Source organism: Cervus elaphus, chromosome 11 (genome assembly GCF_910594005.1).
Source record: "Cervus elaphus chromosome 11, mCerEla1.1, whole genome shotgun sequence".
NCBI classification, from domain to species: Eukaryota; Metazoa; Chordata; class Mammalia; order Artiodactyla; family Cervidae; genus Cervus; species Cervus elaphus.
Window position 1 is genome coordinate 25,558,534 of NC_057825.1, and position 18,086 is coordinate 25,576,619.

Consider the following 18,086-nt stretch of genomic DNA (forward strand, 5'->3'; position numbering starts at 1 on the left):
TCAAATGGGTAATTCTGCATTTTAAAAGCAGCAGGTTAAGTCAAGCAGTACCCATGTAGTGATTTCTTACGTGTATTTACTCATGCCTTTGTAAGCTGTCCACTTCCTTTTTAAAATCATTTGCCAGGTGAAATCTGTATGATGATCATATCAACCAGCATCACTTCTACTACATTCTGAGTTAGTGTGCTTTTATTGGTTGTATGCCACATGCCAATTTTTCTATTTACTTTTCTGTATTTGTTTTTTTTTTTTTTTACTTTTCTGTATTTGTTATGCTATAACTTGATCCATAACTTGTGTGTGTTAGAACTTATCTGTTTTGTCTTTGATGTAAAACTCTTTTTATTAAGGAATAAAATGTATCTCCCATCTGCAGTGGCCGATAAGTAAGCTCCTTTTCATCTGTGGTGACCACAGTTTCAAAAGCACATTTTGTGTGATTTTTCTTTCCTCCCAGTGGGCAACAGAGACTTTCAAATTTGACACGGTGTGGAAGCAGCCAGTAGCCAAGATATGTGATAAATGTCAACCAACTAATTGATTCATCAATCAATTCAGTATGTAATTTTTGAGAACCTCATATGTGTCATGTGAGGTTCAAGGTGCTGGGGATACAGTGAAGCACAAGATAAAACTTTCTGCCTTTATGGGGCTCATATCCAAGTGGGGAAACAAACTATAAATAAGATAAAGAGACAAAGCATATGTCTCTATGTATTTTAGGGATTAACAAATGCTAAGGAGAAAAAATACAGTAAGCATGGGAGCTGGGAGTTTCATCGAGGGATATTTTAGATAGGGTAACAAGGAAAGCGTCATTGAGAAGCTGTCATTTGAGTAAAGACCTGAAGGATGTGAGGAAGAAGGGTGTGGGATTCAATCACCTGAATGCAGAGCATTTGAGGCACAAAGATCAACCAGTGCAAAGGTCCTGAGGTAGGATTAAGGACTGTTGCAGAGACCAGTCCCTGCATTGGGAAGATCCCTTGGAGAAGGAAATGTCAAGCCGCTTCAGTATCCTTGCCTGGAAAATCCCACTCACAGAGGAGCCTGGAGGGCTACAGTCCATGGGTCGCAGAGTTGGACACAGCTGAGTGAGCACGCAAACAGAGACCAGTGTGCCAGATGGCAGTGAAAGAGAGTGAGAGGAGTAGGAGATGAAATCAGATAAGTCAGGTCAGGGAAGGGAAATTTTACTCTGAGTAAGATGGAAGTTACTACTGGTGTAACATGAAGTGATTTACAATTTTACATTCTTAACTTTTTATGTGCCATGGAATCCTTTGGCAGTCCTGGGACATCTGTGGACCACTTTTTAGAATAGCATTTTTAAATGCCAAAAAAAAAAAAAAAAAAAAAGCCACAGAATATAAAACAATCCAACTGTATGGAAATATAGTTACCAGAATATTAAAACCAATTTATAACTTAGCAATATATGTTCTTCTCTATTAATTCATTAAAAATGATCTAGCCATTTTGGATCACATGTTTCTGGTGCACTGTTCTACCCAGTGGTAGCTTCTAATTTTTTCAGATATTCTAGAACAGTGATAATGCCAAAGGTTTTTTTGTTTTGTTTTAATTTCTCTGACCAAAGCTTTGACTAGATGCACCTTTGTTGGCAAAGTAATATCTCTGCTTTTTAATAAGCTGTCTAGGTTGGTCTTAACTTTATTTCCAAGGAGCAAGCATCTTTTAATTTCATGGCTGCAGTCACTATCTGCAGTGACTTTGGAGCCCTCCCCAAAATAAAGTCTGTCACTGTTTCCACTGTTTCCCCATCTATTTGCCATGAAGTGATGGGACTGGATGCCGTGGTCTTAGTTTTCTGAATGTTGAGCTTTAAGCCAACTTTTTCACTCTCCTCTTTGACTTTCCTCAAGAGGCTCTTTAGTTCTTCTTCACTTTCTGCCATAAGGGTGGTGTCATCTGCATATCTGAGGTTATTGAATTTCTCCCAGCAATCTTGATTCCAGCTTGTGCTTCGTTCATCCTCATAATATACTCAAACAGGGTGACAATATGCAGCCTTGACATACTCCTTTTCCTATTTGGATCCAGTCTGTTGTTCCATGTCTGGTTCTAACTGTTGCTTTTTGACCTGCACACAGATTTCTTAGGAGGCAGGGAAGGTGGTCTGGTATTCCTATCTCTTTAACAATTTTCCACAGCTTGTTGTGATCCACACAGTCAAAGGCTTTGGCGTAGTCAAAGCTATGGTTTTTCCGGTAGTCACGTATGGATTTGAGAGTTGGACTATAAAGAAAACTGAGTGCTGAAAAATTGATGCTTTTGAACTGTGGTGTTGAAGAAGACTCTTGAGAGTCCTTTGGACTGCAAGGAGATCCTACCAGTCCATCCTAAAGGACATCGTCCTTAATATTCATTGGAAGGACTGATGCTAAAGCTGAAACTCCAATACTTGGCCACCTGATTCAAAGAATTGACTCATTTGAAAAGACTCTGATGCTGGGAAAGATTGAAGGCGGGAACAGAAGGGGACGACAGAGGATGGGATGGTTGGATGGCATCACCAACTCAATGGACATGAGTTTGAGCAAACTCCAGGAGTTAGTGATGGACAGGGAAGCCTGGTGTGCTGCAGTCCATGGGGTCACAAAGAGTCGGACATGACTAAGCGACTGAACTGAAAACTAAATTTCTCCGGCTGTTCCTTGTGGCTGAATACTTCGGGAGACTTGGGGTGTGGTCTCATGTTTCAGCAGATTCTCTGTATGGCCACATGCAATCCATTTTGCTTCCATAGAGACTTCTCTCACCTGGGTAACTCCCAGCTCACCAAGATGTGGACAGTACAATTTCTTCATATTCTGAGAAGAAAGAATCTATTTAAATATGTCCAGGAACTTCCCTGGCAGTCCAATGGTTAGAACTCTGAGTTTCCACTACTGGGGAATCCCTGGTTGGGGAACTAAGATCCCACAAGTTGCAAGGCACAGCCAAAAAAAAAAAAAAAAAGGAAGTAAAATCAATTAGTCTAGGTCATATGGCTACATCTTGGGTGAGTCCAGCCATTTTCTGCTCTCTACCTACTATAGGTGTTTTAGTCCCCGCATATTACACGAGTTCTTTCCTCTACTTGGAGAGCAGCCTTTCTCTCCCCTGTTCTTTACTTGTTCATATTTGACCCAACTCTTCGGGCTCAGCTCTGATACACCTGATCAGGTAGTGTCCCTGCTTCCCCATCCCAGGGGACCCTTTACCTCCTGTCAACTGCAGCACCTTCTCAGCATCTCCTCTTGTGTTGATATTCTGCCTTGGGTTGCAGTTGTTTATTTACCTATTTACTCTCCTCCAACATTTTCTAAGCTCCTTAAGCGTGGAGGGCAAGAGCCATGTTGTGTTTTGTCTTCCTTTATTTCCAGGACAGGCCTTCCTTAAAGCAGACGGCATGAACAGCAGAAGCTTTTAATCCTACACATGATGCCAGAGCACGTCGGTGGAGGGCTCTGTCTCACCCGGACCTGTGAGTTAACTTAATGTCTGCCCTTCTGTCTCTCCTCCCTTCCCAAATACTGACCAAGGCTGCTTATGACCTTTTATTTTCCCAACCAGAAATAATTGTTTTCTTCAGTGTTTTTGTAATACTTTAAAGAAATTCACAGAATGCTGAGAGGTACAGAATAGAAGGCAAAAATCACCCCAAATTCCATCATTCAGAGAGAATGTGTTTAACATTTTGGGGCATATTTGTATAGTTTTTTTTCTTTTTTCCATTTCATAAAGGCAGACATAGTTTATAAAGATCAGATCATGATGCTGTTGTATTATAACTATTTTCTTCTCCTGCTTACCATTTTGTGACTTACTTTCCATGAATCTCTGGGCAGTGGAGTTCAGTGGATGAATAGGGCTTTAGAGCATTACTGTTTGAATTTAAACCGTCAAACCATCATTTAGGAGCTACTGACTCTGGAGAGTTAGTTTAACTTCTCTGTTTGCCAGCTGCTCCCTCTGTAAAATGAACCCAATGGAGATACCACTAGTCCAAGTGTTGTGAGGATTAAATGGGTTCAGGTGAGAACACTTAGAGAGGAACCTGACCTGCTATGCAGAGCTGTTACGATCATGTCAGCATTTTTAATGGCCACAGAGTATTCTTTGGCATGGCCACCTCCTAGTCTTATTTCATCATTCCCCTATCGATGGACTTTTAGGTTGCCTTTTTACTCTTATGAATAATTAATGATGCAGTGACATCCTTGTATCTACATCCTTGGACATGTGTCTGATTTATTTCCTCAGGATACATTCCAAAAGGTGAAACTGTGGTATTTTGTGATATACATTACTAGTGTCCTCCAGAAGATTTCCTTTAATCAGTTGACACCGCTACTATCATTGCATGATAGATTCCCTCCGCCCCGCCCCGCCCCGTACCCACATGTTGGATGCATCAGTCATGTCATTGCAAACGTGGGGACAGAAAAGACTGAACTCAAAGTCTAAAGTCCCCAGGTGGGATGATTTTCCTGTTTCCTGGCTGCAGGCTGAACCCCTGCTTGTCAGCTATGAAGCTGGGGGACTCCTGCAATGTGGAGGGAGCCAGGGCGTTCCTCCCTGGGGCCAGTGGAATGGTGGCAGTCGTGGAGGAGGACCGCACTGGGGTCAGTGGCCGTGTGGTTTTGCTTTTCCTTATGAGGTGCACAGCCTTCCACAGGACCCTCCTTACCTTCCTGTCTGTGGGTTGTGTTTGAAGATGACTCAGCAGCGGCCTGCTGCCTTTTACTGCTCCCCAGGGGAGGTCGTCTAGGAACAGAACCCCGGGGGAGGACAGTGGTGTTCAGTTACCACGCTTGTAGCCCTTGGGGTTTCTGGGGATGGAATTGCATTCACTCATTCTGGATGGCCAAGAGAAGTATAATTTGTATTAACCTTTCAGATATCATTTAGAGGCCTTACTTTAGCAAGCACTTACTGGTTTTCTCTCTGAATACCAGAATCCCTATCAATTTATTTTTAATTCCTGAATATTTTAGACCCTGGGAAGCTTTCATTTTCTTCTTGAGACAGAGCAAAAGGAAGAAAAAAAAACTTTGTTAATTTAAAGATTTTTTCCTATTGACTTAAGGGATTTCTTTTTTAATGGCTTCTATATTTTATATTTTGGGCTTCCCTTGTGGCTCAGGTGGTGAAGTAGCCACCTGCAATGTGGGAGACCTGGGTTTGATCCCTGGGTTGGAAAGATCCCCTGGAGAAAGGAAAGGCTACCCACTCCAGTATTCTAGCCTGGAGAATTCCATGGCCTGTATAGTCCGTGGGGTCACAAAGAGTCAGACACGACTGAGCGACTTTCACTATCACTTTCATATTTTATTTATTTATTATTTTATTATTGAAGTATAATTGCTTTATAATGTTGTATTAGTTTCTGTTGTATGACAAAGTGAGTCATCTATGTGGATACATATATCCCTTCCCTCTTGAGCCTCCTTCTTGCTTCCCCCATCCCACCCCTCCAGCTCATTACAGAGCACCAACTGAGCTTCCTGTGCTATTCAGCAGCTTGCCACTAGCTGGTTTACACATAGTAGTCTATATATGTCAGTTCTAATCTCCCAGTTTGTCCCACCCTTCCCTTCCACATGTTCATTCTCCACTGAAATTTGATAATTTGGAAAAAATAAGTCATTTGGAGATATTCTTAGTAAACTACTTTCTGAATTAACTAGACAGGGTTGTATTATTCTGATTGCTTTGGATTATGGGATTTAAATATGATTTTGCTGGCACATTAAATTCTACTATGGTGGCCTGATTGCCTTATTTTAGCTTTATTTAAGCAAAACCCTTGACCACAGTTCTTACTAATGAAGCAAGTTAGAGGTAGGGTCAACTTTTACCTTTTCTTTGTACTCGTATTGCATCATTACTGTTAGATTTTATTGGGAATTGGTCTGTAGATGATGAATAGGGGCAAGACTACCAAACTGATTTTGTGGAAGATCAGCGTTTCCACAATTTTGGCAGATCTGATTAGGAGTGGGTGTGGCCAGCAGGAGCCGCCCCCCACAGGAAGTAGGCCACATCTTTGAAACTGTATGAATGTGTGGCCCTGGGTGTTATCCTAGCGCTGAAAATGTTAGCAAACAGAAGACCGACTCACAGAGAAAATCACTAATCTTTACACTAGACTCAAGATTCAAGTTGTGTGACGCATGCTTTGACTTTCAACAAAAGGTTAACCTTGCTTTTATCTTTCCTCATTTGCAAAATTTTGCTTGTCTGACACCAGAAATGCCAGGACTGAATTCTAAAGGAATAAGTGTTTGGGGGAAATTTCCCCAGCCCCTGTCAGCAGATGAAGTATTAGTACAATCTGTGGTTCTGACCTTTCTGAACTTCCAGCTCCCATATAGGTAGGAGTCTGAGGTATTTTTCACTCTGCTTGTTGATTTTGCTCTCAAGGGGACATTTGGCAGCATCTGGAGACACTGTGATTGTCACACCCTGGGGGGCAGGAAGGAGGTATACTGCTGGCATCTAGCAGGTAGAGTCCAGTGCCTGTGTGCATACTCAGTCGCTCAGTCATGCCTGACTCCTGTGACCCCATGGTCTGTAGCCCACCAGGCTCCTCTGTCCATGGAATTTCCCAGGCAAGAATACTGGAGTGGGTTTCCATTCCCTTCTCCAGGAAGGATCTTGCTCCTCCAGGGCATCTTCCCTACCCAGGGATCACACCTGTGTTGCCTGCATTGGCAGGTGGATTCTTTATGACCGAGCCACCTGGGAAGCCTTCGGGTAGAGATCAGAGATGCTGCTAAATGTCCTGTAGAGCATAGGACATCCCCCAGGAAAAAAGAATTATCTGGCCTCAAAATGTAAGTAGTGCTGAGGCTAAGAGTCCCTGCTATAGAAGTTTGCAAGGTCAGCATGTGTCCAGGGAAATTGGCAGGTTGCTAGGAGGGTGCTTCAGGGTGTCATTTACCTGGTAACCTTATCACGGATTGGAGTCAGCTCTGTCTCAGACTTGCGACTTCAGAAACTCAGGTGTCCCAGAGCTGAGTAAATAAACTTCTGTTTGCTTTACTAAGTTCCACTCTTTAAATAGAAGTGGTGGACAGAGTGGACACTTGTGTCAGCTGCATAGCTTATTTGCTCTGTGTTGACAAGGAACCTGGGAACTGAAATCACCAGCAGGTGCCTCAAGGAGCTGAGAGTCAGAACAAGGGGAGATTTGGGGGTATGTAAAATGGCAACCCACTCCAGTATCATTGTCTGGAGAATCCCGTGGATGGAGGAGCCTGGTAGGCCACAGTCCACGGGTCGCAAAGAGTCCGACACGACTGAGCGATTTCACTTTCACTTTTTCACTTTCAATGATATCTGAGACTCTGAGCTCTGGAGACTTAAAACCCCACTCAAGATACATCATATCAGTGTTGGAGATGCTGTGTCTTCAGGATAAAACTCTTCTCCTGTAGAAAGTCCTGGAATGGGTCTTGGCAACCAATTTTGATTTTTGAAAATTTCTTTCTCTGCTTCCATTGCTGATCCTCTGCCTTTCATTATCCATATTGATTCTTTTAATTAATTTACTCTTTAGTCTTGTTGGTTTGGGGGAGAGGAATTGGCTAAAAACAAAAACAAAAACCTGTCAGGTGTCATTGTATAACAGAGACAATTAATTTGAAGATTGATATTAGGATACTGTCCCTAACTGCAGGCTTCTCAATCTTGTGGGTGGTGCTGAAGTGACAACATTTCAGAAGAATGTGAGCAGGGCAGTGACAGGTGCTCTCAGCATTCTCTACAAACGCAGAGGACACAGACCTAGGCTGCAATATCACTTGGAGTGTCTGCTTTAAGTTCTTAGGCACTGGTTTTAAAGTTTAATTTTGGGAGAGCAACATTATTCCTGTGATTCTCTGGGAGAATGACGCAGGGCATTGTTATCAGTCTTGTGTACCGTCTGCTCGTCCGTTTGATGCTCCTCGTTCTGTTCCAAGATTGGATGTCAGGCCTCCGGGTGATGAAAGAGTCTGATCTGCCACTTAATCTTCACCTTTCCCCTCTCAGTATTGGAGGCGGTCATCGTGTTCATTTTTGAAAGCTGTAGTCAAACCAGCAGGAAATACAGCCAGGCTGGACGGGAGCCCAAGGATGCCACTAAGGGTCTCCCTTCGTCCTGTGAAGAGAGGAATTCTGCGGAGGCTGGAGATACTTGAATGAGCTTGATGTGTTTTGCCAGGATCCTACTGAATCACTCAACAAAGTCAGAAACCAGCATAAGTGCAAAATCACGAATGCTCCAGTCTTCTTTTTTTTGAACAGTTGCACACAGATAGGGATGATGGGAACATAGAAACAGAACCTTTAGTGGGATTGTTCAGCAGGAAGAGGGGAATGTGTCAGATGTACACATTTTTCTTCCCCTCAAACCTGCTGGTTTGGGCCATGTCTGCCCTCTCTCCCAATCCTTCCTTAATTTTCCCCAAAGGCTAGAAGAGGATCTTGATTTTCTATACTCACTGAAATCAGGCAGACCTACCTGACTTGAATCCCATCTCTGGTACTCACAGGTGTGGAGCTTTGGGCAAACAGTGTCTTTGAGCCTCAGTGTTCCACCAGTAAAATGGGAAGGTTCCTGGTGTGTTTTAGGGACTCGGAAAATGCTAGTTATCATTTTACATGGAGAGGTCACACCTAGTGTATGAATGCCGTAAGCAGGGGGTGAACTGACATAAATTCACATCAGTTCAGTTCAGGTCAGTCACTAAGTAGTGTCTGACTCTTTGCGACTCTATGGACTGCAGCACACCAGGACTCCCTGTCCATCACCAATTCCCGGAGTTTACTCAAACTCATGTCCATTGAGTTGGTGATGCCATCCAACCATCTCATCCCCTGTCGTCCCCTTCTCCTCCTGCCTTCAATCTTTCCCAGCATCAGGGTCTTTTCCAGTGAGTCAGTTCCTCACATCAGGTGGCCAAAGTATTGGAGTTTCAGCTTCAACATCAGTCCTTCCAATGACTATTCAGGACTGATTTCCTTGAGGATTGACTGGTTGTATCTCCTTGCAGTCCAAGGGACTCTGAAGTCTTCTCCAACACCAAAGTTCAAAAGCATCAATTCTTTGGCACTCAGCTTTCTTTCAGTGTCCAGTTCTCACATCCATACATGGCCACTGGAAAAAACATAGCCTTGACTAGATGAACCTTTGTTGGCAAAGTAATGTTTCTGCTTTTTAACATGCTCTCTAGGTTGGTCATAACTTTTCTTCCAAGGAACAAGTGTCTTTTAATTTCATGGCTGCAGTCACCATCTGCAGTGATTTTGGAGCCCAAGAAAATAAAATCTGCCACTGTTTCCACTGTTTCCCCATCTATTTACCATGAAGTGATGGGCCTGGATGCCATGATCTTAGTTTTCTGAATGTTGAACTTTAAGCCAACTTTTTCACTCTCCTCTTTCACTTTCATCAAGAGGCTCTTTAGTTCTTCTTCACTTTCTGCCATAAGGGTGGTATCATCTGTATATCTGAGGTTATTGAATTTCTCCCAGCAGTCTTGATTCCAGCTTGTGCTTCATCCAGCCCAGTGTTTCTCATGATGTCCTCTGCCTATAAATTAAATAAGCATGGTGACAATATGCAGCCTTGATGTACTCCTTTCCTATTTGGAACCAGTCTGTTGTTCCATGTCCAGTTCTAACTGTTGCTTCCTGAACCGCATACAGATTTCTCAAGAGGCAGGTCAGGTGGTCTGGTATTCCTATCTCTTTCAGAGTTTTCCACAGCTTGTTGTTATCCACACAGTCAAAGGCTTTGGCATAGTCAATAAAGCAGAAATAAATGTTTTTCTGGAACTCTCTTGCTTTTTTGATGATCCATCAGATGTTGGCAATTCCTCTGCCTTTTCTAAAACCAGCTTGAACATCTGTAAGTTCACGGTTCATGTATTGCTGAAGCCTGGCTTAGAGAATTTTGAGCATTACTTTGCTAGATGAGTGCAACTGTGTGGTAGTTTGAGCATTCTTTGGCATTGCCTTTCTTTGGGATTAGAATGAAAACTGACCTTTTCCAGTCCTGTGGCCACTGCTGAGCTTTCCAAATTTGCTGGCATGTTGAGTGCAGCACTTTCACAGCATCATCTTTTAGGCTTTGAAATAGCTCAACTGGAATTCCATCATCTCCACTAGCTTTGTTCATAGTGATGCTTCCTAAGGCCCACCTGACTTCACATTCCAGGATGTCTGGCTCTAGGTGAGTGATCACACCACTGCGATTATCTGGGAAGATCATCGTGAAGATTTTTTTTGTATAGTTCTTTTGTGTATTCTTGCCACCTCTTCTTAATATCTTCTGCTTCTGTTAGGTCCATACCATTTCTGTTCTTTATTGAGCCCATCTCTGCATGAAATGTTCCTTTGGTATCTCTAATTTTCTTGAAGAAATTTCTAGTCTTTCCCATTCTATTGTTTTCTTCTATTTCTTTGCACTGATCACTGAGGAAGGCTTTCTTATCCCTCCTTGCTATTCTTTGAAACTCTGCATTCAAATAAGACTGAGACAGAACTATGTTTGAGCATCTCCTGTGGAGGTACGGGTCGGCAGTGGTCTGCCGCAGGGACAGGGGCTCTGGGTGTGGGTATGGCATAAGTCCTCTTGGACGAGGTCGCCATTAACCCCAGTATAGAGCTGCCAGAACTTACATAAATTCATATAGAGAAGAATTGACTGATTTTACATGTTTTCCAAAAACCTAGTCTTTTGGACAGTAATCATGGTGAGGGGAAATGAGGCAAGGTACAAGAATTCTGATTTTCAGGGAAAGAAGAGAGAAAAAGACAGGCTAGGATGTTGTTCATGCAGCAGACATTGATGCCCACTGGGCACCAGTTTCTGTAAAAATGATACATTTGGGTAAGGTCACAATCTGTCTCTGGACCAGCTCCATCCTGAGAAGGTGATGAGCCAGTGCCCAGCAGTGCTGAGGTTTCTCAGAAGTGCTGAATAGCCTAAGGGCTTTGTTGATTTTTTTTCTTCAGTAATTAATGTAGTCGTATCAAAGCTGTTTGTAGTTAGTTAATTATCTCCTAGCCAGATTAATCTTACCTTCCTTTAAAATGTGCTACTTTTGGAAAGATGTCTGTTAGGGAAAGCAAGCCTATATTTGTGTGCTGTACCCTTTAAAAAAGGCATGACATTTCTACATTTCATGTGGAACACAAATATCTGAGACTAACCCTTTGAGGTGCTGCTGGGAGGCCGTGGAGGAGGAGGAGGAGGAGGAAGAGGAAGACGAAGATGAGGAGGAGGAGGTGGAGATGGAGAGGGGGAGGGGAAGGGGGAGGGGAAGGAGGAGGAAGAAGAGGAAGATGAGGAGGAGGGGGAGGACTGTAAGGAGGAGGGGGAGGACTGTAAGGAGGAGGAGGGGGTGAATAAGGAGTAGATAGAGGGGGAGATGGAGAGGGGGAGAGGAGGAGAAGGGGGAGAGGAAGGAGGAGGAGGAAGAGAAAGATGAGAAGGAGGAAGGGGAGGATGGTAAGGGGGAGGAGGGGGAGAATAAGGAAGAGGAGAAGGTGGGGGGGGGGAAAGGAGGAGAAGGGGGAGGGGGAGGACCGTGAGGGGGAGGAGGGGGAGAGTTAGGAGGAGGTGGAGGGGGAGATGAGGGGGGGAGGAGGTGAAGGGCGGAAGGAAAGGAGGAGGAGGCTAGCTCCTGAATTTTATTTATCCGTGTTGAAATTTCTCTACCTCTTTGCCAAAGGTCCCAATCACAGAAGTTCAGTGTGGGTAGAGCTGCACTTTTTCTGTATCCTTCCTCGTTGTCATCTCTATTAGAGGTGGAAATTTGCTGCAGGGTTGCTTTGGCCCTTGTTGGGACCGGCTTGTGGTTCCTGCTTTGCTTCCCACCCCGTTGCCCCCTGGATGTTGGTAGGACACCTCCATGTGTTTGTTCTTTGGTTTGGGTCCTGTGGGCTCCGAGATGGGGGAGAGGGCAGGCGCTGCATCTTGTCTGTAATCCCAATGCCTGGATAACATCAGGCAGCGCTTCGGCTATAATGAAAGTTTGCAGTGACTGACACAGCTGGAAGCGTGTCTTTCAGTTCTTTCTGAAGCTCAGGATCAATCCTTTCTTCTTTATCTTCCCCATTTCCCCTTTGAACTTAGCATTGATTGGAAAACATGAAAATCGATAGGTAGATGCTTAGATACTACCATGGGAAGGCACCACCATGAGGCAAGGCTTACCTTGTTGGTAAGTAAAGTTTTTTTTTTTTTTTGGCTTTCTTTAATTTATTCAGAGAGAAAAAATGAAGTTTATCCTCTTATTTTCATATTAACTCTCCCTCATACATAACACACACACTCACACACGCATTAACTAGAGAACTTTGATCTAGCATGTATAGTCATTTCTGATCTGCAAAAGATGACAGTGACCAATGAAGCAACATTGAATTTGGCCAGCCTTTGAAACCTATTGATTTCAAATTAGAGAAGCAGTATTCATTCTGTTACTGCAGTCACACTCAAAACTTGGTCTCTAATATGGATTAAAGGTATTCAATTATAAGTTTATAAATGTTGTTGTTGTTCAGTTGCCAAGTCATGTCTGACTCTTTGTGACACCATGAACTGCAACAAGCCAGGCTTCCTTGTCCTTCACTATCTCCGGGAGTTTGCTCAGACTCATGTCCACTGAGCTGGTGATGCCTTCCCACCATCTCATCCCCTGTCACCCCCTTCTCCTGCCCTCAATCTTTCCCAACATCAGGGTTTTTTTATAAGTATATCCTTGATGAATTAGCTAGGAAAATGATGCTCCTGGAAGAAACAGTGTGGGAGGTGAGTGACTAATGTCCTAATTCTAGGACCTCATGTTATGGATGTTTTGTTGGCCTTGGGGTCAGTGGAGATGCCCCAGGTGTCCACTCCAGTCAAGATCTGAGTCCTGGAGCCTGAAAGTGGTTGTGAATCACTTTGTGATGTTTCTGTAGCTATGTGACCAAGGGGAGTGATGGGTCCCTGGGAATTTCACTGGGCTCTACGATAGGAGATCAATGCCCAGGGGATTGAGTCTGAGATAAAACTTCTTGGATGTGTTTTCTCCTTGGAGTTACAACATGACCGATACTTTCTTCTGCAGGTGAGAGTGATTTCCCAGCGATTGCTTCGGCTGGTACAACCAGAGAACAGGATTCTTTTTGGCCGCTAAATGCCTCTGTACCCCACACTTTCCGGTGAGGGGAGAAGGCCGGAGCTTCTTGGATGATGATGGACATTCCGCTGGGCAGGATGAGGGCAGAGTGTGTGACATCAACACCACAAGGGTAAGAGCTGGCTGTCTGGTGATTTCTCTGATGTCAGCATTTACCAAAGGAAGAGGAGAAAAACCTAGTGACAGAAATGAGGGTTAAACATCCAGGAGACTCTTCTGTTTGTAAAAATCCATGGGGCAGTTGGGGTAGATGATGAGGAAGGAGGGGAGAGGGCAGGCCTGGAAGGAGTGGAAGATCCTGTTGTCCACGTGGCCCACCTTCTTTTGTGGTTTGTAGTTCAGATTTGAAGAAGTGACACTCCTTACTGTGACAAGGCTCCATTTGTGTCCATTTGAGTTAGCCTGGCCTGAAATGAGGGCTATGGTGCTGGAGCTGAGAAGAATCTCACTCTGGTCCCAGATTGAGGACTTATTGGCAGTACTGGGCCCGGAGACACATTTTTGCTTGAGCTATATTGGTGGCTCAGACGGTAAAAGAATCTGCCTCCAGTTCAGGAGACCAGAGTTTGATCCCTGGGTTGAGAGGATCCACTGGAGAAAGAAATGGCAACCCTCTCCAGTATTCTTGACTGGGAAATCCCATGGACAGAGGATCTTGGTGGGCTGCAGTTTATGGGGTCCCAAAGAATTGGACACAACTGCACAACTGACACTTCCTATAGTGTTAAAAGCTTTTTGGATCAATTCTGATTAATGTTGAGATATCCCACATAAAAATTAAGATTTCTGGGTTTTCCAGGAACACTGTAAGATACACCCAGTTTGGCTTTCTGTCCTCAAGAAGGACTCATGCCGAGTAGCCTTTGTCTCTGAGATAAGCCTGGGTGGTTCACCACAGTCCCAACCAGCCCACTTCATTTGTGTAACTTGTTCGGTTGTTTGGTCACTGGAGGCATGTCATTTCACCATGCCTGATCTACAGCCTTCTGCTAGCTCTTTCACAAAAACAGTGTTTTTTTTTTTTTTGTTGTTGTTGTTTTGTTTTTTTAAAAACAGTTTACAGAAAAATTGTGCAGAAATTGCTGAGTTCCCATGTATGCCCTCCTCTTATCCACACAGTTCATCCTACTTTTAACATCTTGCCTTGGTGCAGTGTTTATTACAATTGATAACCAATACTGACATATTATTATTGACTTAAGTCCATAGTGCATATTAGGGTTCACTCTTGGTGTGGAACTGTCTATGGGTTTTGACAAACATATAGTGGCATGTATGGACCATCACAGCATCATATAGGATAGTTTCACTGTCCCCAAATGCTCTGTGCTCAATCTGTTCACAGTGATAGTTTTTATTGATTCTTCCAGATCAAAATGAGTATCTTTCACTAGACCACGGGCAGTACTTAGCATAAGGGGCTGGGGCTGTGGTGATGACAAGACATGGTCCCCTGCATGGAAAAGCTTGGAGTCTGGTGACAGTAATGGTCAGAGTTGTGGAGGATAAAGAGAACTATAAAGGCAATAAAGAGAAGGATAAAGAGGGTAAAGATAACTATAAGGATATAAAGATAACTAAGGATAAAGAGATCTATAAAGGCACTGTAATCCCTTGGGGGTGGGGCAGTGCAGATAAAAGTGCACCTGAAAGGCTATGGAAGAAGGGGAACAGAGCTGGGAATTAAGGGCAGGGGGAATGATTCCTGTGGTGCAGATGCGTTCAGTGCTCCAGCACACCACCTCTGGACCTCACCACGTCACCCTGACAGTGGTCTTTAGGGTCTTCTCCAGTGAGTTGGCTCTTCACATCAGGTGGCCAACTGTCTGCGTGAGGGTTCCTCTATGTAATGTGACTCAGTTGGAGATGTAATGAGGTAGCTACTGGAGAGTTAAGTCTCCCGTTTTGTGGCAAAGTCCACATTTTTCCACTTTCTGGTTGAATATCTTTCACCTCTAGTTCTTTCCTTTTTACAAATAGGACAGATTTATGGCTTTTGGGTTCACTGAATTAGCCTTCTAAAGCAGCTCTCCTGCTTGGATATGAGCTGGGTGAGTTACAGGGATCCCTGGAGTTTGCAGAGGGAGTCAGCCATTCTAAATGGAATCTGGAGGAAATGAGCACCTCTCTAGTATGACTGTCCAGATGAAGGTGGCAAGAGAGAGAAAGGAGTAAGTAGGGGCAGGAACAAGGAGGAGGGGGACTCACCTTTTTTTTTTGTTAGTTCTACCTATTTATTGCTACCAACCCATCTCCCTCCATCCCCCTCAAAATGCATGTGTGCTCAGTCTTGCGACTGCATGGACTACAGCCCTACCAGGCTCTTCTGTCCATGGAATTTTGCAGGCAAGGATACTGGACTGGGTTGCCGTTTCCTTCTCTAGTTCAGTTCGGTTCAGTTCAGTCACTCAGTCGTGTCCGACTCTTTGAGATCCCATGAATCGCAGCACGCCAGGCCTCCCTGTCCATCACAAACTCCCGGAGTTTACTCAAACTCATGCCCATCGAGTTGGTGATGCCATCCAGCCATCTCATCCTCTGTCGTCCCCGTCTCCTCCTGCCCCCAATCCCTCCCAGCATCAGGGTCTTTTCCAATGAGTCAACTCTTGGTGTGAGGTGGCCAAAGTATTGGAGTTTCAGCTACAGCATCAGTCCTTCCAATGAACACCCAGGACTGATCTCCTTCAGAATGGACTGGTTGAATCTCCTTGCAGTCCAAGGGACTCTCAAGAGTCTTCTCCAACACCACAGTTCAAAAGCATCAATTTTTCGGCGCTCAGCTTTCTTCACAGTCCAACTCTCACATCCATACATGACCACTGGAAAAACCATAGCCTTGACCAGACGGACCTTTGTTGGCAAAGTAATGTCTCTGCTTTTTAATATGCTATCTAGGTTGGTCATCACTTTCCTTCCAAGGAGTAAGCATCTTTTAATTTCATGGCTGCAGTCAGCATCCGCAGTGATTTTGGAGCTCAAAAAAATAAAGTCTGACACTGTTTCTACTGTCTCCCCATCTATTTCCCATGAGGTGATGGGACCAGATGCCATGATCTTAGTTTTCTGAATGTTAAGCTTTAAGCCAACTTTTTCACTCTCCTCTTTCACTTTCATCAAGAGGCTTTTTAGTTTCTCTTCACTCTCTGCCATAAGGGTGATGTCATCTTCATATCTGAGGTTATTGATATTTCTCCTGGCAATCTTGATTCCAGCTTGTGCTTCTTCCAGCCCAGCATTACTCATGATGTACTCTGCATATAAGTTAAATAAGCAGGGTGACAATATACAGCCTTGACGTACTCCTTTTCCTATTTGGAACCAGTCTGTTGTTCCATGTCCAGTTCTAACTGTTGCTTCCTGACCTGCATACAGGTTTCTCAAGAGGCAGGTCAGGTGGTCTGATATTCCCATCTCTTTCAGAATTTTCCACAGTTTATTGTGATCCACACAGTCGAAGACTCTGGCGTAGTCAATAAAGCGGAAATAGATGTTTTTCTGGAACTCTCTTGCTTTTTGAATGATCCAGCGGATATTGACAACTTGATCTCTGGTTCCTCTGCCTTTTCTAAAACCAGCTTGAACATCTATAAGTTCTCGGTTCATGTATTGCTAAAGCCTGGCTTGGAGAATTTTGAGCATTACTTTACTATCTCCAGGGGACTCTTATTTTACTCTCTTATTTTTGAAATAAGGTTTTACATGTATCTTATGCTTTGTGTTTTCAGAAGACTTTTGTGTTTGTTATCATATCATCAAAGTGTGTCCATCATCTTTTATCGATCAAGAACCTCCCATCCAAGGTCACAGACCTGGGAAGTGGCACTTCAGGCACAAGTTTTTAGAGTCTTAACCTTGTCTTCTTTTCTTTAGGTGCTTCTGATAGTTCAGCCTGGATAAGGGGACCTGGTGGGTTGATTTCTTTCAGTGCAACAATTAAAAGTTGGGTTTGGGTTATGAATCTTCTGAATTAGGGTGACCGGGGACCTATGCCACTGGTGTGTTGTCAGCTGCACGTAATGCTGTTGGAACACGGATGTGGAAGAGACCAGGAGGGAGTTTCCTTGCTCTGCTTGGCCAGTGGGACTGACTTTACATCCAGGCTTCCTCATAGGCTGGGAAGAACCATTTGGAAGACTACTGGGGGGATTGGCTCCACTTAGAAGCCTCAGGAAACCCAGGAAATGCTGATCCCTGCAAACAAAGACTTAAATCTAGAAGGCTCTTTGAGGCTTTATATGGCCTGCACATTGGCTCTGGGCATGTCCTTCTAGGTGTCTCTTAAAGAGTTATTTCTTTCTCAGGATTGTGCTGTAAAAAGACACTCTGATCCACAAAGATCTGAATCAAGGACCACTAGCATCTCCATTTCCAAATCCACAGTCAAGGTGGACCATGCAATGCCTCTGACATTTCATTATACTTTCTGCTCCTCTGTGACCCAACACTGACTTCTGATTTTCTTTTCCTTACATGCTACCCACCCCAGTGCATGGGGAGCTTGCTCTGGGAGAAGGTCCTCACCAGGGAAGGCTCCTGCTGAGAGGATGCTCAATACTTGGGTGTGGATGGAATTTAGGTTTTCACTTCTGTTTACATTTGTTTCATTTTATTTGGAATATTCCCACACAGCATGGCTGGAAATAGAATTTAGCATGATGGTAAAGAATCTGCCCACAGTGCAGGAGACCAGGGTTTGATCCCTGGGTTGGGAAGATCCCCTGGAGGAGGGCATGGCAACCCACTCCAGTATTCTTGCCTAGAGGATTCCCATGGACAGAAGAACCTGGTGGGCTAGAGTCCATGAGGTCACACAGAGTCGGACATGACTGATCGACTAAGCACAGCACAGCACCCTTTTAAAAAACATATATGATTTTTCTTTGAAAGTTAATAGAA

General features: G+C 43.9%; 1 protein-coding gene across 4 annotated transcripts in view; it reads left to right on the forward strand.

Moving 5' to 3' along the window:
- Nucleotides 1-18,086, forward strand: part of KCNS3 (potassium voltage-gated channel modifier subfamily S member 3) — a 47,921-nt gene that overhangs the window by 19,313 nt on the left and 10,522 nt on the right. For 3 of the 4 annotated variants that reach the window (XM_043917741.1, XM_043917738.1, XM_043917740.1), the window contains exons 2-3: nucleotides 3,393-3,493; nucleotides 13,119-13,302. The gene's annotated coding sequence lies outside the window, so the exon portion shown is untranslated. The remainder of the gene's footprint in view (nucleotides 1-3,392; nucleotides 3,494-13,118; nucleotides 13,303-18,086) is intronic. The other variant, XM_043917739.1, reaches the window with a different exon arrangement.